At 37.1% G+C, this 23,546-nt stretch overlaps 2 protein-coding genes and 1 long non-coding RNA gene across 38 annotated transcripts in view; 2 read left to right on the forward strand and 1 right to left on the reverse strand.

The window, feature by feature from the left end:
* Positions 1–23,546, forward strand: part of nrxn3 (neurexin 3) — a 1,581,531-nt gene that overhangs the window by 817,057 nt on the left and 740,928 nt on the right. The gene's annotated exons all lie outside the window — the stretch shown is intronic.
* The window catches only part of LOC134295458 (uncharacterized), a 411,762-nt gene that overhangs the window by 213,448 nt on the left and 174,768 nt on the right, over positions 1–23,546 (forward strand). The window lies entirely within an intron of this gene.
* Positions 10,514–22,990, reverse strand: LOC134295464 (uncharacterized). Of its 2 annotated transcripts, XR_010002040.1 has the most exons (4): positions 22,377–22,988; positions 21,092–21,205; positions 20,088–20,211; positions 10,514–12,063 (listed from the first exon to the last, which is right to left on the reverse strand). It is a non-coding gene; the product is annotated as an uncharacterized LOC134295464 (long non-coding RNA). The 2 variants fall into 2 exon arrangements; XR_010002039.1 differs by lacking the exon at positions 10,514–12,063 and having other exon boundaries at positions 13,946–20,211; positions 22,377–22,990.

The following is a 23,546-nucleotide window of genomic DNA, read 5'->3' on the forward strand; positions in this document are numbered from 1 at the left end:
CTCACGACAAAATTACCCCAGCGCTTAGGTATCTGAAGGAGAATGGGAAAGATACCCACGTGGTTCCTGCAATTTAGTGCTTTTAACTTGAGAAAAATAAGAGCTCAAAATTGATATTCAGATATTTCACATGGTACCAGCAGGAGCTGATGCATCCTGAGGGATGGTAAACACCCTTTAGAAAATGACATAGCTATGGTGCTCCCATCCCATCTTCGTTTCCCACAATATACTCAACTCCTATGCTGTTAAAAAGTGATTTGTCAGTGGAAGGGAAATATATGAAGTCCTTTTGATGCCAGACATTCTTCTCTAACTCTCTTCGTATTCATTTAGCTTATTTTGTTCCTCTAATGTTAATCTCAGTGCTTCCTGATGCAACTAAATTTTATTTATTTATTTATTTATTTACAGTATTTATATTCCGCCCTTCTCACCCCGAAGGGCGGATCACATTATATACATATAGGGCAAACATTCAATGCCCTTATACACATAGAACCAAGACAGAGACAGACGCAGAGGCAATTTAACCTTCTCCTGTGGGGATGTTCGATTCTGGCCACAGGGGGGAGCAGCTGCTTCATCATCCACTGTGACGGCACTTCCTCATTCCAACATCGTAAATTAGTTAAATTTGCCTCCCCACTTTATAAGTGGTACCTTATTTCCTACTTGATAGATGCAACTATCTTTCGGGTTGCTAGGTCAGCAACGAGCAGGGGCTATTTTTATTTTTATCGGGCTGGCCTCAAACTCATGACCTCATGGTCAGAGTGATTTATTGCAGCAGGCTGCTCACTAACCTGTGCCACAGCCCGGTCCCAAAAGCGACTATATTTTTGTTAGTGTAAGTTGCATAACATGCAGCTAAAAAGCTTTGTTTTCTCTGGAAGGACATATTTTGTTATAGTCAGCTCCAATTGAAGGAACGGGATAGTTGTTCACAGTTAACAGTTGTACACTACTACCATTAGGACACCTTAGATTTGTCATGGTACATGTTCGAATATGACCTAGGACTTTATCCCATGGGGAGGTAGGGGGCTAGCATCATGTGATCATGCCGTTTAGTCCTGTAAAGTTGCAAATCACTATGTTTTGTTATTTATTACTTATCACATCTCATCTGAATTTTCTGGTTTCTCCACTGTTTTCATCCTTATTCCATGAGCAAGTGGATTCTCTCCCTTCTCCCTTTAAAAAATTGAGTCTTCGCTATTGTGAAGGTAGCAATATTTCTTAGTTTTCCTTTTAAAAAAAAATCCCAAAAAGGATCAAGGATCACTATAGCAAAGTACTGCGGACTCACTGCTGGTTAGGAAATTGCCCACAGGATAGCCCATTTGCCCATGTCATAGTTTAATTCAATGCAGTTCAATTCATTGCAAAGCCCTTATCCCACATTTTTTCATGAGTCCAGAATATGCTCTCAGACCATCTTCTCCCCTCTCCCTTTTTTACGAGTGTTTAAAGGACTAATTGTGATGGAGCTGACAGGAAGTTCCCCTGCATCGTGGGAAGAACTCTATCATAAATTGTACCCTCAGTGGATTATAAGTGTTTTAAATTGGGGGTGGAAGGGGGATAAGGTCCTGTATACAAACATTTTTGACTCTATATGATAGGATAAATTGGGAAAAATTGTATATGTGGGGCATATGTTCCAAGATCCCCTATGAATACCGGAAACTGTAGATATCAGTGAACTCTATATTTTGACTCTACTTGGACTGGAAGCATACCATAGGATCTCACTGAAGGACGTAGAGAGGCCCACAAACATTTTGGGGAAGGATAATTTTTGCTGTGTTTGTAAGTGAAACTGAGGACATTGGATCCATGGATTAGGGGCTTATAGTGTATTTCCATGTTCTCTTCCAAATTGGTCCCACTATAATACAAATCCCAACTGGTTTTTAAAAAGTGATGCTTATTTGAGGCTTGCTTTTAATCCTGTGAAGTGTTTGTAAAGAACTTTGGGAAGTTCACATCAAAAGAATGTCAGCTATTTCTTGAATTCCTGAGTCTAGTGGTCACAAAAGATCAAGCTCCAAACTTTTATATCACTTATGAACATTTCCCAGAGGCCTCTAACCATGTGAAGGACTTACCACCTCCTCATCCCATATCTCAAAACCCTGAAATAAGACTATTTCATGATAAATTAATTAGTTGCTTTTATCATTTAAAGTTCTCCACAAAAATAGCTAATATTATTGTTACCATTTTTAAAATAGCTCATTGTTTTCTTATTTTCAAAATTAACTAAAAGGCCATCATTTCTTGTGACTTTATAAAAAGCTGTATTTGAATGCCACAAGCTGTTGGACCGTGGTACAAAATACATTCTTCTGCCCATGTCATTGTCACCTCAGTACTTACAACACAGCACGAGGTAGCATCACGATGCGTAGCAGAAGCCAGCAATTGAATCATTTCCTAGGGAGGTTAGATTGGCTTCTTCCTTGTTGTCCTATCATTCGCAGTTTGTTTTTCATTCCAACAGGGCTTTTGGAACTGATTGTTTATAAAGGAAAGGGTTTTGAAAGTGTGCCGTTTTTATTTCTTGGCTTACAAAGTATGCTTTAAATTCCTTTAAAAGTATAAAAGTAGTTTCATTATTTGTAACAGTATTTTTTCTTGTTTCCCCTCTATATGTGTTTTTTATCTGCAATCTACCTCGAGTCCCTAAGGAAAAGATGGGATAGACATCAGTAGTAGAAGTAATCATGATGCTGATATTAATATTACAGATAATAGCCAAGATCCTGCATCACAGTCTGTCTTTTGTAATTTTACGAATGTGTAGCTATGTTGCAGAAATGCAGTGAAACCTTCCTAAGTAACTCTGAAGATGAACATGTGGGCAACGGCAAGAGAGTTTCCATAATTCTGAAGCACATTGTGCACTTTGCTGTGCATTGGCTGCTTCTGGTATGTATTTGGCCTCTTCTGTTGTGCTCCAAGGCATGCAGGTGCCTACTGAGCATCAGTCTATGGCACATCAGTCACTTCAGCATTTCACATTGCTCATGGGGTGTGTTAATACGTACATTGTGCAACTATTCCATTCAATTTTGTATGCAGATAAGGCCATTTATGAAAATGTAAGTTTTAAGCAGAATACTGACTGACTGACTGACTGACTGAGAATACCAGCAATAGCCACAGAGGAAGAAAACTAAAATAAATAGAGCCTGGGAGAAGCATTGGGAGTTCCATACTTTCTGGAATTAACAGCACCAACCTATATTTTCTCCCATTCAGGAAGACTCAAATGAAGCATTTATCCCATTAGCCACAATATAAAACTTGGCACCACAGAAAGAGTAGCAATGTCATTCTGTCCCCTGGATATAACACAAAACAAAGAGGGTTACAGTAACCCTAAAAAAAGAGCTGATTATTCATCAAAGCAAAAGAGAGAAAGCAGAGAGAAGTTGCTTTTGGAAAGATGCTTGAGCCCCCCTAATGTAGTGAACAGCAGTGGAAGATATCACAGCATTTCTTCTTCACATAACAGAAGCTCCAGGCTATTTAAAGGAAATACTAACAACCTGGGTGCTTTCTATGTCACCAGGAGCCTCTGATATGTTTTGAGTGGCTCCTTTAGAGATAATAAATGGGGAGCTTAGATAATGAACAATGGGGGCAGAAGGAAGGTACAACTGAGAAATTTGGATTCTTCATGTAGAGAGCAGTTAGGCTGGACAAAAATGGCAACTCTCACCTTTCTTCACTAGCCCCCCATTTCGATATACTGTATTATTTAATATTTGAAATAACTATACTCTCATGTAAATATTGTCCCTGAATTATTGCCTGTTTATTTAGCTCATTACAGTAAGCTATGATATGCTTTTTAATTACAAAATTAGTTACAACAAATCAATTTCTTTCATTTCATGAACTGAAGAAAACTGTAAGAGGAAGGTGCATTATCCCTCACCTCTACAGCATAATTCCCAACCCAGGTTCTCACTAAAACAATAGACCAGGAACACACATGACTTGACTTGACTTGTCTTCTCATGATGGGCTTTTTGGTAGTTGTAGGTTATTTATTATTAAAATTTGTTTTTAATAAGTACTTGTCTTTTTTCTACTGGGTCAAATACAGTGGACCCTTGGTATCTGCTGGGGTTTGGCCCAGGACCCCCCGTAGATGATAAAATCTGTGGGTGCTCAAGTCTCATTATATATAATAGCCTAGTAAAATTGTATTCTTTATATAAAATAGCAAAGTCAAGTTCGCTCTTTGAATCCTTTTAAAATTGTGGATTATTGAATCCATGGACACATAATGTGTGTATATGGGGTCTGACTGTAATTATTAACACCTCTTCTGTCTCTTCAAATGCTCATGAGGAGAACTATTTTGGAATTTGGATTTTTTTTCAGATTTTGGAATACCTGTATTTGTTCCATCCACACTTTATAAACGTAATCTGAACATAAAATTATACACAGTATTTTAAAAATAATTTTGTGCATGAAACAAAATTTGTACCTGAAACAAACTGTCAGGAAACAAAGGTGTCACTATCTCAGCCACTTTTCTGTAATGTTTTAGATTTTTGAAGTGTTGTGGGTTCTGGAATTCTAGATGTGTAAGTGTTGGGGTTTTTTTTAATCTATATAATTTAAATTATTTAATTTTTTGTTAGGGGAATAAAAACACAGCAAAACATCTGACATCTCGCCCTCTGGTTTAATTTTTTAAAGAACTGTAGTAGTTTTCTAACTACATTCAAATTTCTTTGGAGGGCATTTTTGGTAGTCCATGGAGAAGATTTACACACACGCACCTCCCAGTCCTGCTAAAATTGCTCATCCTGATCTTAATGTTAAACTGAAAGGTTTCTGAATATAGGTAGGGCATCCCTTATCCAATATTTTGAAATCTGAAATACTCACCAAGATATCTCATTATATATATGCAAATATTTCAAAATCTGGAAAAAAAAATCCAAAATATGGCACATTTTTATTATCAAGCATTTCAGTTATGGGGTACTCAACCTGTATTACCCTTGAACAAGGATGCTATGGATAGCTGTTCTTTCACACAAGCTAAATCAATAAATGAATGTCTTGCTTTCAGGAGGAAAGGAGGCCATGTGCTTTCTCTCTTCCTTCTGGGACTGTGTTTATTTGCCTGGATCTGCTTATGTAATCCTGCATCATATTCTCCTCCTATTATCCTGACTGATGATCCATGCCTGATGACTGTGTCAGGCCTCCAACGCCATGAACACTTTGATTGCTGCACTCTACACTCTTAAACATGACAATTAAAAATGATTTACAAATGGCCATTTCAGTTCCAAATGGAGAACTAGATGGAGTGCATAATACTTTGCGGTATTGGAGATGCTTGGCTTCAAAAGCAGTTGCCGCAACCTTTTGCATTCCCTCCCCAGTTTGAATTTGCATCTTGGATTTTTATGTAAGATGCTTCTTCTGAAACAATATCTCAGTGGATTTGGAGGTTAGTAGTGTGCTATAGGCAAATTTGAAAAGTCACTCTTTAAACATTTGGGGTAGAAGTTGGTGCCTTCCATGCCAATAGAGAGGAAGAGCTACTCTGAGTTTTAATCTAAAATTTAAAGAAACTACCCAGTTTTCTTAACCCTATTATCGATATGAATGCAGCACTTTGGACAGCTCCTTTTAAATTTAAAATATGCTCCATGGCTGGAAAGATTCATATTCTCCAGCTCTTCCTCAATGGTCAGATCTCCTGCTTTAGCTATGTATGAATGTATATTTTATAGATATAAAAATCAAGAAAATACATTTTGAAAATATGATCAGCCTCCATTAATATATGTGCATAGCCCACACCAATATCCTACATACTCTCCCTCTCCTCACCACCACACTAGGCAATTTGTTTTCTTGCCAAACCACTCCTACTATCAAGAAATTCCTTTTAATGTTCAATCAAAATGTACTCCCCATAACTTAAATCCATTTAACATGGTCCTATTCTCAAGGCGGCAGAGAGCAGGCCTGCCCCCTCCTCTCTGTGACAGCCATTAAAGTATTTAAAGAGTTCAATTATGCTATCCCTCCATCTTCTCTTTATCAAGCTTTTTCAACCTTTTCTTGGATGTTTTGTTTTTTGTTAGTATCCTCAATGCTCTTCTCTGAACCTACACCACCTTGTCTATATCTTTCTTAGTAATTGAAGACATGTCAGTTCTTAATATGTCTGACATCCTAAGCAGTAGCCCTGTTCACCTTAGGAATGTTTGACGATTTGATTCAATATGTATTTTGAAACAAACCTATCTGAGTTGCACTTCGTGCACTTTCATGAAGATTGAACTGCAGCTACGCTTTGAATTTTCTGCTTTTCTTAATGTTATGATAGTGCTGTTAACATACACAAAAGAATATTAAAGTCCATATAATCCACTTGAATCCAGCCAGAAATCAAGTAAGTGGCTCAGTAAAAAGGCTGTTAAAGAAGAAGGTGCTGAATTCCTCTGTGACCCCAAAAGTTACCTTGTGTATGTCATTAACAGGTTGCCAGCCAGCATTTTTTTTTGAGATTTTGATTCATTGCTTTTCCTCACAACAAGAAATGCATTGTGTGTACAGGAAAAGAATGGTATCTTTTACACATAAAGTGATTAATGTTTACCTCATGCTTGATACAACACATTGCCAACATTCAAAGCATGTCATGTTAGCTACATGGATTCTCCAACTTCTTCTAGTAAAGCATACAATACATATTAATCATGGAGATTAGGTATATGGCATAACTGCAGCCTATCAAACTCAGATCCTAAGTGTTGCTGTGCAACTACGGATGTGAAAAAATCTTTCTGTTGCTGAGACATTAGTTGAAATTGGCTGCCTCAACGCAATAAAACAAAATCCAAGAAATTTTCAGGCCTGTTGACATAGCATTCTCTGAGCAAGTAGATCACTCATGTGGGTTATTAAATGTACAAGTAAATGCCAAAGGAGGAGGGGAGAAGTAGCCATGGAAAATAATTACCTTCCAGATTTATGGTATTTTGCATTTTTTAAAAAAAATAATAACATTTATTAGCTGTTCCTTTCTTCAGAAGAGCCAGGCCAAAGGTGGGATGCTTAGCACCACTTTTATACAGTGTCATGTTAAAGCATAGCCCTATCTGTCATGCTATGATATGCTGCATATTCTGCTGTGACAAAGAATGACTGCCTTTAGGTCAAGAAGTGCAACTTAATTGCTAGGCTTGTCAAACAAAGAGGAGCACAGGCCTTTTCAGGGCTTGCATTTGTGATGTTTTCAATTCTTAGATGTTGGTATAATTATTAGCTGTTTTAGTCAGGGCAAGGTGTTAAAAGAATGGAGAGACCAGCCTTCCCTATATGACCACGCTGACTATGAATGGTGGAATTTGAAGCTGAACAAAGCTAGGAGCACCAAGTTACAAAAGGCTTATCTAAGTCAGATTCAAAGAATGAAACACTGTGTCTGAAAGCATACAATTGTTCCCAGATTTAATTTTTCCTTTCACGTGATGCACATATAAATCTAAGATAATGAGTAAAGATTTCCATGACTATGAAATACATGTTTAGATGTTGATCCCATTTCTAAGCTATCTCATTATATGTATGCAAATATTCTATGACCTCCCTAGGAAGACCTGTTGAAACCATCCATTTGGGGATGTGGATGAGTTCTTTAATTGGTTTCTAGAATACAATAGAGGAGCGTGAAATAGCTGAAATTCAATTAGTTATTCATTTTGGAGATTCAGATGGCCCCTGCTTTGATTTGTAAAGATTTGGAGGGGTCCCATTTTGATTCGTAGTCAGAATCTCCAAAGCTTTGTAATTGCTTTGTTAAGATTCGTTCCATTTGTAGTAATGGGGAAAATTTCAAGGCTTATTCCTGCATCATTTTTATAGCAATCAGGTGAAATTTGGCACACTTATAGGTAAGATTTACAACTTCAAGCTTGCCAAGTTTCAGAAAATTTAGATCATCTAATGAATTTTGGTAAATTCTTTAAGTATTTACGAATATTTCTTTTTTAAAAACCTACAAAAGGTATCCCGTTGAATTTCTGCACAATCAGACATAATAAGTAGGGCATCAATCCTGCAAATGTTCAGAACAATTCATCTACTGATTTCTAGACATTTTTTAAATTGTTTCAATAAAAAAAGTATTTTGAAAAAACTACAAGAGGTATCCACTCAAATTGTGTCACAGTGAGACGATACAAGCAGGGCGATAAGCCTGCAAAGTTTCAGAACAATCCATCTATCCACTGATTTTTAAGAATTGCTCCAATTTAAACACATGTGATTAACCTACACTGGGGCTTTAACATGGGCAGCCCTGTTCTTCTGGCACGAGCAGAATTACGGTAAATGTCATTTAGGGTGGGGCCTTTTGAATACTCTGCTACAGAAGTTCTTGCTTTCCCAAACTTCATTTCCAAGAATTCTGGTCATATCAGAAAAACAGGGTTTCATTTTGAGATTGGATAAAATTTCAACAAAGAAAGGTTATAGACTGAATATATGAAGGGACAAAAACAAACAGAACTATTAAAAAGTTACTATAAGTTTGAGTTTTGAGAAACACACATAAACAGAACTAAGCTCCAAAGAACACGTCTTATCTCTCTTTCCTGCCAACACATACCACACAGAGGAGATGCTGAATGGAGTATATATAAGACCAGCTTTGCAGAAAGCCACATGATTTGGCTTTCTTCTTCTGATTGGCCGACAAGGAAAAAAAGCATGCAGCTGCCCTTGTCAATCACCTCAGCATCACTCCTTCCCACTGCTGCCCCCACCCCTCCAATCCCAGACAATTTCAGGCCAGTGGGGCGACAGAATATGTTACATTGGAGGGGTGGGAGCTCTGAAACAACCAATCTTTTCCAAGTCTCTCTGAAAGTTTCAGATGCTTGTGTTTTGATTCATAAATGCTTTGGAGAGATCATTTCCTATTAGTAGTTAGGAAGTTTATATTTATGAATCATCTGAATCTCTGAATTTGAAGCTGAACTCCAAAGCTTTGCACAACCCTAGAAGACAACATGGAAAATTTGGGCAATAATGTGTTCCTGCAAACATTTCCTTCTCTAAGAGGAGAAGAAATGGAAACTGATCCTCTCCACTAGAAGGGGAGAATAGGTTCATCTGCATCAGATTTGAAACAATGAAATTGAAAAGCCTATCTCTTTTTGTTTCCCATGGAAAATGAGAAGCTAGAGGAAAAGGGACAGTCAAGTCAACCAGGTTCCTTCCAATGTGCTCCCTTGTGTCACCTTCCTCCTTTTCCTACTTGGGCAAATAGAGTGAAGAGTGAGCTGAAATGAACTCATTTCTCCTTCTCTTCACTGGGGAAAAGTGTACACTGTGAACCCATGCACCAACTAAGTTTAACAGAGAGGAAGGATTACTTTTTTCTAAATAAAAAAGATTACATTAAACTAATAAAGTATTGTACAGGTTGGAAATCATGACACTGAGAAGAATGTATAATGGCATATCCACAGGATCGTGACAAATGATTACTCATGCTCCTCATGATTCCCACTTTGAAAAAATCATATTAATTGGAAGAGTATGTGAAAGATTAAAGGCCATGCATTTTTTTCTGATAAGTAATGTCTGTATCTCATAGATACTATATAACAAAACATTTTATGGACAACACTGGCATAGTATTGGTAGTTGCCAAATATATGTACCTGGGTATGGATTCATTAATAGATGGAGACCCCAAATAGCCTTCTAATGTCATCTGTCTGTCTACAAAATTGCCATGTTAAGTTTTTGCAAGTTTAGTTGAACTGAGTTAGTTTGGTACCTGATTAATTTTTAATTAAGCTGATCAGAAGCAATATACAATTTTATTGTTTTTTAAATGTTCTTAATCTCTTGATGTTTGTATGATTTCATTTATGTAGTATATCCTCATCCTAAATCTGTTTGTTAGCCCCAAGTAAGGCAGATCTATTGAATCAATGTGAATTTAGTAAGTAAAAACATACATAGGGTTTTTTATTTATTTAATGGGTCTGCTCTAGTTGCAACTCACAGCTGAATGTAGGCATTTGCTCTTAGCTAACTCGATCATGGAAAGAAATGTAGATAGGATGGTTGGATAGTTTTCAATGCTGTGTATGTGTGAAAGACTAAGCTCTTATTTATAGTTAAATAGGGGACAATTTTAGATTCAAATGAACAAAAAATTCCCTGACCTAGAAAAAAAATCATAAAATAAAAAGTGTGTTGTTGTTTTTTTCCAATGCTGACAAATGAAATTGATTAAGTGGCATTTTTGGCATCCCTTCCATTCAGTGAACCTTGATCGTAAGATTGGGGTAAGCCCAACTGGTTGAGCAAATAGCTCTATTCAAGATTGTCTTAATGGCCCTACTAGAGAAGCTATGTACCTCTTCTTTGCAGAGGAAGATTCTTGCCAGAGCCTGAAATCTTTTGGACAAAGAAAGTCATTGGAAGCAAGGGCTGACCATCCCTTTCCCCTTAGAAATGTTCTAATTCAATATATGTAAAAAAAAATGCAAACTATTTTAAAGAAATTGCTGTTAGAACCAAGACTAAGTTCAGGACACAGGAAGCTTTTTTACAGGGTTGAAAATCTTATTGGAAACAGATGACTTTGAGACAATTGTTGGTAATACTTATGCTCCCACTGTGCCCAGCTTGTAAGAGGTGCAAATAATCCAAAAGACCAATAAATCTCCTTTTTAGTTGTTTCAAAAAAAATGAAATCCTGGATAAGCACTGGAAGACTTAAAATATCACTACTCACAAAACTGCATTTGCTCTTCCTGTGCATATTCTTAGGAAGTGGGGCAGAAGCGAAAACATTGTGCTACACACTATCTTATTCATTTCTTCAGATAACCTGCTTCATTCAACCATTGCTGAAGATACTTTAACATCCCCAAACTGAAGGACAATTCACCTATCAGTCCAATTTCCTTTAGCTCAATAACGAGGTCCAATATTCTTGTTTGTCTCAGGTGAAATGTCTTAGTGTGGCCCAAATTATGACGAATGCAGGTCTCATCCAACCTCACATGTTTGATGATCTGCTATCTGGGCTTAACTTTTCACAAAATGCTGTGTTTGCGTAGATGGTCATTTTATTCAGGTCATATTATTACACTGGATACCATGGAAGTAGGGGAAAAGAGCATAACCAAATATCCCCAATAATTGTCTTTGAGGAGACGTCAACACTCACAATTTAATGCAGTTTCAGATCAGTATTAAGAAGATGGTTTTTCTGTGTAGATGATTACATCGGAAATATTGGAACTAGGCTGAGGCCCAAATGGTAATTGCACAAACCAAAGAGCACTGATGCACATTAAGGGCTTTCTTTCATACATTTTTGTGGGTGTTCATTGTCTGGTCACCACAGATTGAAACTGGCTTTGCACTGCATTAAATGGTCAGTGTAAATGAGACTTGAGTGTACTGGGATGCCTTATGGTATTAATTGCAAGAATTAAGTTGCATCAATTCCACTGCACATTTATCTAATCAGAGTTCCCTTGCATTTTCACCCCTTTTGGCAACATGTGTATCCAATCCAAGAGCTGTCAGTAATGCTGGAGCATTTGCAGGATTTTCAAATTGTCAGATGTTGAAATACAGGTAAATGCTTCTGAAATTACACTTAATTACAGTGGGGTGTGTGTGTGTATGGATGTGTGTGTCCATGTTTATATTCTACATCATTCCCTCCTACTTTGCCTTCCTCAACTGTACTTGAAACCTCAAGAAGGCAAAATTGCAAAAAAAAAAAAAAAAAAAAAAGCAAGTTGCTTCAAATGAAACTTCTAATTCCACAGCTAATTCTAAGGCTGAGTTGGAGGACAACTGGTGGGATGGCACTCTTACTCATGACTTTCATGAGTAATTGCAGAGCAATGACGAAGTGCTGTTGGGGACGATCAGAAAACATGGAGGAAGTTCTGCATATTCTTGTTTCCCAGATCTCTTCTCTAGACTGTCAGCCCACATTCACAGGACTAGGGTGCAGGATTCCTGCGAAAGTGGAAATACCATGAATGAACAAACAACTATATTTTATCAGAAAGGACACCTCTGTAGGAATCTCTAGGCCCTCCAGAGTGATTGTATGGTCAACTTCTAATGGACCTAGAAATGCCTGGAGAGAGAATATTAAACAAACATCTGCTCACATTTTTGTATTTTTCTATTCACCATACTCATGGGGGAAAAGATAATGATGATAGGGGGATTGGAAGGTGAGGTTAGAGTCTAGTTCCTGAGTGGTTGCTCTCTCTCTTTTCTTTCTAATTTGCATGTGATTCTTTGATATTGAAGAGTTGTTTAGGCAAAGTTGGATTTGAATAAAGGCTTCAATCCTGTACCACATAGTGCACTACCAAGTATATCACATCCACAGCTAACCTATAATTGGACAAAGAACACTCCCATGGCATAGAGGCCCCACCTACACTGCCATATAGTACAGTTTGAAACAGCACTATATGGACAATGTAGACTTTTATAATGAAATTAAATACTAAATGGCTGTGAGGACAATCTTTGGCAGCACTCAGATGAATTATGAATGCTGGGCAGTGTCCATATCTTGATGAGATATTAGGTATCACCATTTGCAGCAATCTTAAAGCAAGAAACATATATGCAATTCGTGTTTTCACTTGCATATGTCACCAACAAGAAAATACATCACCACCATCCTCTTCCCATGAATATAGTGAGATGAATTGTATTTGTACCCAATTCATATTTATTATTTCTCAGTGTGCTTTTATGCATAGAACTAAACAGATGTAAATTTTATGCAAAATCCATGTTATCCTTTCTCTTTCATTGTGATACATTTCCTTAAAATGGGGGAGTCTGCAGAAATGGTTATCCTACTTACTTACCACATGAATTGTATACAAAGCAAGCTGATTTCATCTTTCACCAGACACAAAAATCTCTGCAATAGACTAATGCACAGTAATCTCAGTAACAAATGTTACAGTAATAGCATTGTAGAAGCATCCAGTCAAACATTGTATTAACCCAGAGTAACCTATCAGATGACAGATCTCCATCACCCAGCAGACATTTAGTGGCTGGGGAAAGCAAGGTACCTTGGTTTTTCCATGTATGAAATGGTAATTTAATTCCAGATCTGCCACCAAAATTAAGAACTTTACTGTTTTGGATTGGAATTCCCAAAATTCACCAACCAACAGGACCAAAGTCCATGCTGGCTGTGGGATACTGGAAGACATAATCCAAAAATGGTAAATGACCCAAAGCTCTTCTCAATCTCTCCACTCCAGTTAAGATTACCACCAAGTTGAGCAATGAATCTATTCCATCAGTGAAAAGCTCTTTCTCATACATTTCATGGTCCATTAATTGGTTTGTCCCAAATAACCTTTCTTTTTCTTCTGTCACACTACCCCCAGCTATCTCTGCACTCTTTCTGAATATGCATGAGCCTTTTAAAGAATTTGAGGTGTGAATCACAATTAAGCAGTCCCACCCACTCACTCCCCAACACCAGGTTTCTCATAACCATGAAGTGAGAGTGTTTTTTTTTAAATTTAGAAAAGCATGTCATCAGAACATTTACCAGCCCGCAGAGAAAATAAATAAGTGCTCAAGATGTAAGGATTTGCCTAACAACTGTTCTTATTTATTTTTCTCTTAGCACCTAAAAAGATGCTGCAAGTATGTGCTCCACATATAAGCATAGCAGCTCATCCCTTCATCTGCAAGGCATAGTTATCAGTGTCAGAAAGGCCTGATTGATGCTAGCCCTTCTGTTGATTTTTCTCAGTCTAAAATTGGTTGACAGACTAGTTTGGATTGTCACATATTCATACATACATTTCTGCATCTTCAAGTCACCCATCGGCTTATGATGACCCCATGAATTTCATAGAGTTTTATTAGGCAAGGAATACACAGAGGTGATTTTGTCAGGTCTTATCTGAAATACAACCTACAGCACTTTCCATTTGTTTATGAACTTTCACCCAAGTACAAACTACAGCTGACTTTGCTTGTGTTCCATCCAAGATCAGAATGGATTTGGTGCCTTTTAGGCCAATTTTAGCTGAGGAAGAAACTGTGGGTGGGGATTTAGCCTCTATGCCACCATCAGAATTCATTCTTCTTCTTTCTAAGCTATTTTCCCAAGAGAAGGGTTAACACTGAGACTGTCAGTTCCACAGAGCTTTGTTTTGGGCATTCTCGGGTCTCAGGTTGGCAGCATGCATGAATTTGTTGATGGTGTCCAGCCATCTTTTCTTTGGTGATCCACGTTGTCCTGCAATCACCAAATGTAGTACTGTTTGTGCTACTGATGTTGGTTCTCTTCTCATGACATGGTTGTACCACCATAGTCTTGCTTCCTGTATTTTCTTGCTGATTGCTTTCTGTATTCTTCGTATTTATGGAAAATGGCAGAAACAGTGCCACCATACCACTTAATAATGAATCTAATGATCCAAAACAATTAATTTGTAAAATTACAGGTTTAACTTCAACACTCAAAAAATCTGTGGAGTGCAGCCAAATTAGCAGAAATATAAAGAATCTGTAATTTAATGAATTAGTTAATATTTTTCTACTATCCCCACCACCCTTCAATGGTAAGGATCAATCTGTCCTAAAGGAAATGAAGAGCTGGATAATACTTTTATTGAGTATATTTTTAATTATACCAATAAATAATTTAATAGAATGAACATTTTGGGGGTTCTTTTCAAAACTCTTTATATGGTAGGTGTTACAAAAAATGCAAGGTGGAGAGAGTAGAAATGTTCAGAAATCACACTGGTCAGATATTATAGCCATGTTTTTGTAGTTACTAAAGTCTGTAATAGAGACTAAAGGCTTGAGGATTCAGTGTGATAAGCTTTTTAAAAATCATGTTATCCTTCAAGGGATGTGGAATTAATTGCTTAATAATAAAATAATAATAATAATAATAATAATAATAATAATAATAATAATAATAATAATAATAATATAGAGGGAGTGATCTTTCAGTTGCTTTTTAGTTGAATTGTGTGGCTCCTATGCTGAATTTGATCAGAAATAACATGGCACTTATCAGATCAGCAAAACTAAAGTATAGCTTTGGAGATTAAATGCAGATAGTGGACTGACCAAAACAATCAGTTGAAGTCAAATTGTATTAGGTAATATCTGGAAGAACAAAGTGTAATGTAGGGCCCTTCCACACAGCCATATAACCCAGAATATCAAGGCAAATAATCCACAATATCTGCATTGAACTGGGTTATCTGAGATCACACTGTGTGGAAAAGGACCTAGTCTTCCTTGAACTGTGGTAAAAGTCCATCCTTAGTGGTAAAATTTTACCTTAAATGGTTGTGTTATTCTTTATTAGGATTTTTTTTTAAAAAACTTGTCACCTAAAATGAAAGTAAAAGATAAAATACGTAAAGTATAAAAGTACTTTTATTGGTCCAATAAAATTTAGTTAGAAATGCAAGCTTTGGAACTGTTCATCAGTTTTCAAATTACAAATTACCTAAGGATTGTCCTTTTCTCTATATACCCAAACAAAGTGATGAATGTGACTAAGAAGGACTTTTCAGTGGTGGAGACCTATCTGTGGAATGCCTTCTCAACAGCAGTCTATTAGTCACCACTGTTGTGGTTTTTATTGTACCAAATGAAGGGTATTTTATTATTTCGTGTACTTTATAATCTGTATTGAAATATTTTAGGACTTCACCACACTTACCAATGTAAGCATCCTAGGACACTTGCCAGGCAGTTGAGGGACATATGGGCACACAGCCCATTACATGACGTCCCTCAACTTCTGGCAGAGGCCCCACGCCAACACTTTGGTTTTCTCCTGTGATAGTTCCAATTTAATTGAGAGTTAATGTAATGTTTTAGATTGAATGTTGATCAAGAAATTGGAATCAAGAAATAAAATAAATAGAGGTAACTTCCAGGCTCTCAGTGCATTTGATTACTCCATTGGGATTAGAACCAGGATCTTCCCAGTGTTGCTTTATTATACCAAGTTATTTTAAATCACAGTTTGAAAAGTAAAGCAAGACTTTTATAAACTGAGACGGGGCTCAAAGAGCATAAAATAATTGTTATCAAGTTCACATTTATGCAGCCATCCTTGGTCCACCAAACCTAAATCAGCAGTGATTTTTTTACCTCTTTTCATTGGCATATGATGCCACATCTAGTTAGATCCATCCTCATGTGTCAGTACCATCTGATTGCCTTCCTTACTTTTTTCTTGTTGTTGTTCATTAGCATTTGACCACCTGGAAAAAAGACCTCATCTACAAAGATAATCCAGAATAGTGCCTCCCCTTCTCCATGCTGACACTAATAAGCAGTGACAAGAATGGAGTGGCATTTTGCAAGCTGCTCTTTAGCCATTACACAAGGTTCATCAAACAGCCCTTCATAATGGCTCACTTGGAGCTCTGTCTCCAAACAGCTTGAGCTGTAACATTAACTTAAAATCACTTTTCCCCCCATTGTGAGTAAGTTGCCAAAGTAATGATAAACTGCTTGGGTGGTAGATGAGTAGTATACACACAGCATATACAAGGCTAGCCTCTATGTATATTTGCAGGTGTCTTTTTGTGGACTACCCATTTGAAAATAGGCCAACTAATCGAAACTGTTTTTAAAAACAAACCCATTTGCCGAAACCTTGCAATTTAGGTTTCTCTTCCATCACAACTGCATTGATCAAGAGAAACAAGAATGTTTTTGAACCAATAAATAAACAAATGTGCATTTGGCTGTCTGAGGTGCACAGCAGTCTTTGGTTTGTTTTAGAAAAAGTAGCAAGAAAATAGAAATTTTAGTAGCACTTTGCGTGATGTACTAGGGTATGCTTTTCAGACATGGAAATTCAAATAAGGATATGTGCATAGGGTTGCTGGGTTTTGCTCTATTGATGGTTCCTGCTGGTTTTTTTAAAAACAGTTAATAGATCCTGGAGAAGAAAGATGTACAGTAGAGTCTCACTTATCCAACATAAACGGGCCGGCAGAATGTTGGATAAGCGAATATGTTGGATAATAAGGAGAGATTAAGAAAAAGCCTATCAAACAACAAAATAGGTTATAATTTTACAAATTAAGCACCAAAACATCATGTTATACAACAAATTTGACAGAAAAAGTAGTTCATTACACATTAATGCTATGCAGTAATTACTGTATTTACAAATTTAGCACCAAAATATCATGATATTTTGAAAACATTGACTAGAAAAATGCGTTGGATAATCCAGAACGTTGGATAAGTGAGTGTTGGATAAGTGAGACTCTACTGTAATGATAATTCCTGTGAGGGTGAATTATGCAACATGTTCATCCTCATGCCTCTTCACAACACCCTCATTACAGCTGGACACTTCTCTACTATCTGAGGTATGGGAGTCTAGTCCCATATTCAGCTGGGCAACACTATACATATGTAGCATGAATTAACTAAATTTCATATTGTGTAATGATGTGTATATTTATCTAAGCTACAATACTTGTGAGTAGATAAAGGAATCAAAGCAACTACCATCTCTGTAGGGCCACTATATGTTATATCTCTAGATTCCATCTGAACAGCATTTTAAAAGGCCCAAACATCTCCTTTTTCGTAGAGCTTATTTTATATGCGCTTTTAATTGTGATCTGTATTTATCTTTTTTATCATTTAGTTATGGGATTATCATTTAACTTGTTATGTTTTATGTATATTTGCTTCTGTTTTATGATTGTATATGGCATTGGATATGTATTTGGCATTCATATATGTAAACTGCCCCAAGTCCCTTTGGGGAGAAAGGGTGGGTTAGAAATAAAATTCATCATCATCATCATCATCATCATCATCATCATCATCATCATCATCATCCTGGTGACTATATATATACAGATTCATAGTTGTCAAAAGTCTTGATTGGCCTCTCCTATTAAAGAACACATTTCTGGCCCTCCCAAAACTGAAGTTAAAAATAGAAGAGAATGTATATACATTGCTGAGGAAAGGACAGATTTTTAAATAAAACTAATAAAGCCCCCCACCCCAATCCTCCTGAAAAGAGTAACCACAAACTGGTCTTCAATTTTGGGGCAAGGTGGCATTTCAGCTACATCATACACACATAGCTTTTACTGGCATACAACAAAATCATAGCACAGGCATATACAATAAGAGGAAGTCACAAATAAAAAGGAAAACATACAGTATAGTCTCACTTATCCAACATAAACGGGCTGGCAGAATGTTGAATAAGTGAAAATGTTGGATAATGAAGGATTAAGGAAATGCCTATTAAACATCAAATTACCTTATGATTTTACAAATTTAGCACCAAAATATCACAATATATTGAAAACACTGACTATTAAAAGGCAGAATGTGTTGAATAATACAGAACATTGGATGAGAGAAGGTTGGATAAGCAAGATTCTACTGTACATAAAAAATATTAATCTCAAGAATAAAATTGGCAACAGTCTCACAAAAGAATACATCAGAACTATTCAAAAGATATGGAATTTTATAACACCCTTGCCATTGAGAACACCATGAAAAAAAGGAATTCTTGTATTGCATCCTTATGTTATCATATTTGGGGCAAATTAACAGAGAATGGGGAAATGTTTCAAAAGAGACCAAGTCACAAGAACAAACCCTTTTGGAATATTCCATGTTTTTATATCTCCCATCCAAAAGAGCTGATGGCAACACATTATATATTGTGATCACCAAAGCTCTCCTCTGGGTGGGATTAATCAAAATGCAAAGATATACTACCATGACTCCACACTCATATGGAATTAATGATATGGTAGGGGAACAAGTTATCTTTGTTGCAAGAATCAGAATATGAAAGTCAAGATCCAAAAGTCTGCTTTTGACTGACTTGCAGGCTTCCACATTTGTAAGCATTAAGAGTTCTACTTAGTCCATTGACCAAATACCAAAACTGCTTAGAATTGTTTGTTACAGATGGACTTAAATTCTGCTAATGATTGCTGCTTAAGTTGGATACAACTTTGGAGTTGCATTTAGGATTCTGAAGGTTAGCAAGATCCCCTCCAGACTTAGATCTTCAGAATTTCCTGTACAGGAGTCTTATTTGTTGGTTAATTTCAATACAATTCATATCAAACCCAGGATTATTTGAATGTCTTGAGGATTGCTTGTAAGAGAGTTTGCCAACAAGATAATTGGGTTATCAAATAGCCCCAACACAGTTACTGGGCTATTTGCAATGACTATATCCCATAGAACAGGAGGCTGTTCTATAAAGGCCTTAAAAGTGGCCTCAGTTTGTGATGACAATTTCAAATGTGTATATGATTCGCATTTTGCAGATTCAAAGCTTGAAATAGAGCCAACAAGAAAATACAACACTAAAGGAAGATGGTCTCTTATGGCAAAATCATCAATGACAAACTGGGAATTTGAGCTCAAAAGGTGTGCAGATACCAGAACATAATCTACCACACTACAACCCTTGGCTGAAATGAAAGTAAAACTATCTGCATTGGGCAACTTCAACAAGCCATTAAGCCAAAGTTTGCTAAACCACAATGCACAATTAGCTAAATTAAGGCCTGCAAAGTTGCTAGTATGATCTTTTGATTGACGAGCTGCAGGAGTAAATAGAAATTATATAGCATCAGGGGCACAAAGCACTTTATCTAATAAAGAGAGCAGCTACGTGAATTCCTGGATGAGTCAGATTATCTAAATCCATCTGAGGAATTTGGCTTTTGGCTTGGTTATGGAATGTAGATGGCTTTGGTCATTTTGTTGTGTGAGCTTTGTTGGGAACTGAGTGGCTGTGTTGGTCCCTGTTGGTTGTGCTGTACCATCCAGTAGTGGTCAGATACCCATGGTATCCTTCTAGGCTGTGCCATTGAGATGGACTTGGAAGTTCTGCTTTGAAATGGTGCTGGGCCTTTCTGGAGGGGAAAAATGAAGGAAGGTGGTGCTGGGGATTCCCTGTTCAGGTCTTTCAAGGAAATTAGGATGGCTACCTTCTCACGATCTGGTAAGTATTTTTCTTCTTTTCCATCAGGCTTGACTAAAGCAAGCATTATTGAAGATGATGATAGAGCCATTCTGGAGGACCTAGAGATTCCTAGAGCCACTTTAAGTCTCCTGTGGAGAGAAAAAGTGTGGTATAAATAAACTAATAATAATAATAATAATAATAATAATAATAATAATAATAATAATAATAATAAATTTTAGTCAACCTGTTTTTATCATTACAACAGAAAATGAAAGTACGCAAGCAAGTTAAATTCTTCTGCCTTTCACCATAGTATGTTACAATTTGCATCTTATATATCTACTTCATGCATTCCATCGATAAGTTGCTATGGAACCATATATGTAGATTTCTAAATAAAAAAACAAAACAAATTCTGAGCTCTTTAGCAATATTTTCATTTAGACATGTAACATTCCTCCAAGGCAAAATGGCAGAATGCTTGTCTCCCCGGCTGGAGGTTCCCTGCTGACTTCAGCAGACCAATCCTATAGTTACAGCTCCCTGTTGAGAGGTCTATGAGAAACCCATTGATTTCAGCAGTGTGTCACACAGAACTCATTACAGGCAAGACCCTATGGATTTTGGAATGCATTAAAACACCACACAAACAAGCTTGTATTACTATTCGTTTTGTGCAAAAGAGCAGCACAGTAACAGAAATCAATTTGCAGAAACTCTGTCTTTCCTCCTAACCAGCTAGGTAAGAAAAAGAAATATGGAAGGAGTGGGAAAAATTAGTTTGGATTAGGAATTGTAGATCTGCTTAAAATTCAATGAATAAGGCAACAATTTTTCCTCAACCTCATTCTTTAGTTGGTTTGCTTTAGTTTTTTCCTGGAATGAATTTTCACAATAAAGCCAAAGTCAAAAGCATATCCATTACAATACTATAGAATGAAATTCATGATGAAAGAGGAATAAATAGTTACATGCACCACCCAACTGATAAGAGATGCACATTTTAAAAACCATTTTCTCTGATACCTTTGGCAGAACCTCCTGCAGTGATTATGACATGCCCTTTATTTCATTTCTGTTGTACCTTTCCTGCAATGAGCTCAAGATGGTAGGTACTGGTATTCTCTTTTCCACTTTATCCTGTGAGGAACAAACCATCAAGGACTACTATTATTTTGTGATATGATTTTATATGCTTTTATAGTTTTAACCTGGATTGTTTTAATATTAATGTTGTTTAATACTGTTTTAATATTTGTATATTTGTATATGTGAAGAAGTGTGATGACAGGGATGGAATCTTTTTGGATCCCACCGCTGCCACCAAATGTAAAGAAGTGTGATGACAGGGATGGAATCTTTTTGGATCCCACCGCTGCCACCAAATTGCGAAGGATTCACCTTCTACCTCTATGTATTCCACTTTTCAATGTTGTCGCTGCCACCACCTTTGAAAGATGCTTTGCTCAAATAATAAGCAACATTTGAAGAAACAGTAACTTGTTTATTTATAGCACAAAGCTTGATGGTTGCAAGAATGTTATATCTTGAGGTGAACGATGTTACTTCTGTACAGTAAATGTTGCAAGATTTCTCAATAGTTTCACTGAGCTTAGTATGGTATCAGCTTTATATTACTTGTTTCTTTCAGTTAGGAATACTGTCCTTCTTGAACTTAGTTGACCTGTACCCGATCAAACTTGGATTGGGGAGTTTAACTGGTTAACCCTAGTCCTCCTTGACTTAGGGATATAGCCTCAGCTCTTTAGTTATTCCTACTAAAGACTCAGCAACTTTAATTTTAGCCCTTCTCCGCTAAAACTCTCTAGCTGCTCAACTTCCTCCCACAATCTCTTTTTCTCGATCACCCTCCTTTCTCACTGAACAGAACCAACTGCTCTGCTCAACCGACAAACTCCAACTGCCGGATTCCAACTGCTAAATTTTTGAATTCTAAGGCTTCCACCAGCAAGGTGAAGCCACGCCCCTTTTCCTGGCCATGCCTTAGAGGCTCCCAGCTTCTGTATAAGAATAGCTGAAATATATAACCTTAAACAGTCAACCCTAACATAGCAATCATGAATAAAACACAATGATCATGACATCTTTACAGTATACTTTAAGTTGAATAGAAATGCTTTTAGTTGTGAGCCACTTTGAGTCTCTGAATGAAGAGAAAAAGAGGGATATAAACATAATAATAATAATAATAATAATAATAATAATAATAATAATAAAGAAGAAGAAGAAGAAGCTCATGAGGAAGGTCAGACTGAGAGCTTGTCTGCAGTAGCAAAAGAAAAAGCCATACTCATCTGATTCCAGCACTGTTTTTACAATGCGCAGGAATTTTCAGGAAGTATCCTGACTTTTTACCCTTAATCCAACTTTGTTCTGACTAAACAAAGTTAGGAGATACTCCAACATTTGAAGAAAACTCCAGAATATCCTAGGGCTTTGTGGCTATCTGAACAGCTGGTCCATTTTGGCCACCACTGCTGCCGCTACCATCACCCTCGTCTTGAACTGATCACTCAGGGGAAGATGATGTGTTGTTCCAGTGTTTCTGCCATGGCTTGCCTCCCATCACTGATTCTGGAGGCATTCCAGAGGGTGAGGTGATCAGATGCTCCAAGTTGCATCCACTGTGGCATCGCACTGGTGTCCAGATGGACCAGATAGGCTGATACTGCATTGACCTCACTGGGCCATCCTCTATATCACCATTGTTCTTACTTCTCATTGGCCACAATGCTCTCTGTGAGCCTGCCCATCACAATCATGTCTGCTGTGAACAAAATGGGGTATCTGCACAATCCACAAGAAGGAAATATTTGCTGTACCTTCTCCTTACTGGTCACATAGGCACCCTGTCCAACCTCAGCAGATGAAGCTTCACCAGCCAGACACTCATAGGAAATGCCATAGCCAGTGGGGAGCACCAGTGGTTGTGACACAGAGGACAAGAGAGTAGCCCAGTTAAGACAATGTGATTTCAACATATCTGACCCATCTGGACACCTTTGTGGTTCTAGAGGATGCAACTCAAAGCATCTCATTATCATCACCTTCTGAATTGACCCCAGAACAGGTGACCAGTGTAGATGCAGCCTGGAAGAGAATGACTGGCTCAAAGGCATCAGTAGGAGCTTGAGTCTGAGTTTTACAATGCTGTTATACAGCTGCATTAATTTATTTGAGTGTGTGAATGTGTGTTGAGTGGTTAAAGATAACTGTCTAGGCTACTGTGTTCAATTTTGTTCCTCTTCTTAACTGGATTTGTTTGGAGCTCCAAAGCACTGATTTTGCTATGAGGAGAGATTACCACTGACACAATATTTCAAGTAAATAATTTAGGATAAATTAATTCTGAAAGCAGGCTAGAATTTGCAAACACCTCAAATGGAAATTTATTAGATTTTGTGTATATGTGTTTTCATGTGTTTTCCTTGCTTTCCCTATTATTGGTAGTATGAGTCAG

Source organism: Anolis carolinensis, chromosome 1, assembly GCF_035594765.1.
Source record: "Anolis carolinensis isolate JA03-04 chromosome 1, rAnoCar3.1.pri, whole genome shotgun sequence".
NCBI classification, from domain to species: domain Eukaryota; kingdom Metazoa; phylum Chordata; class Lepidosauria; order Squamata; family Dactyloidae; genus Anolis; species Anolis carolinensis.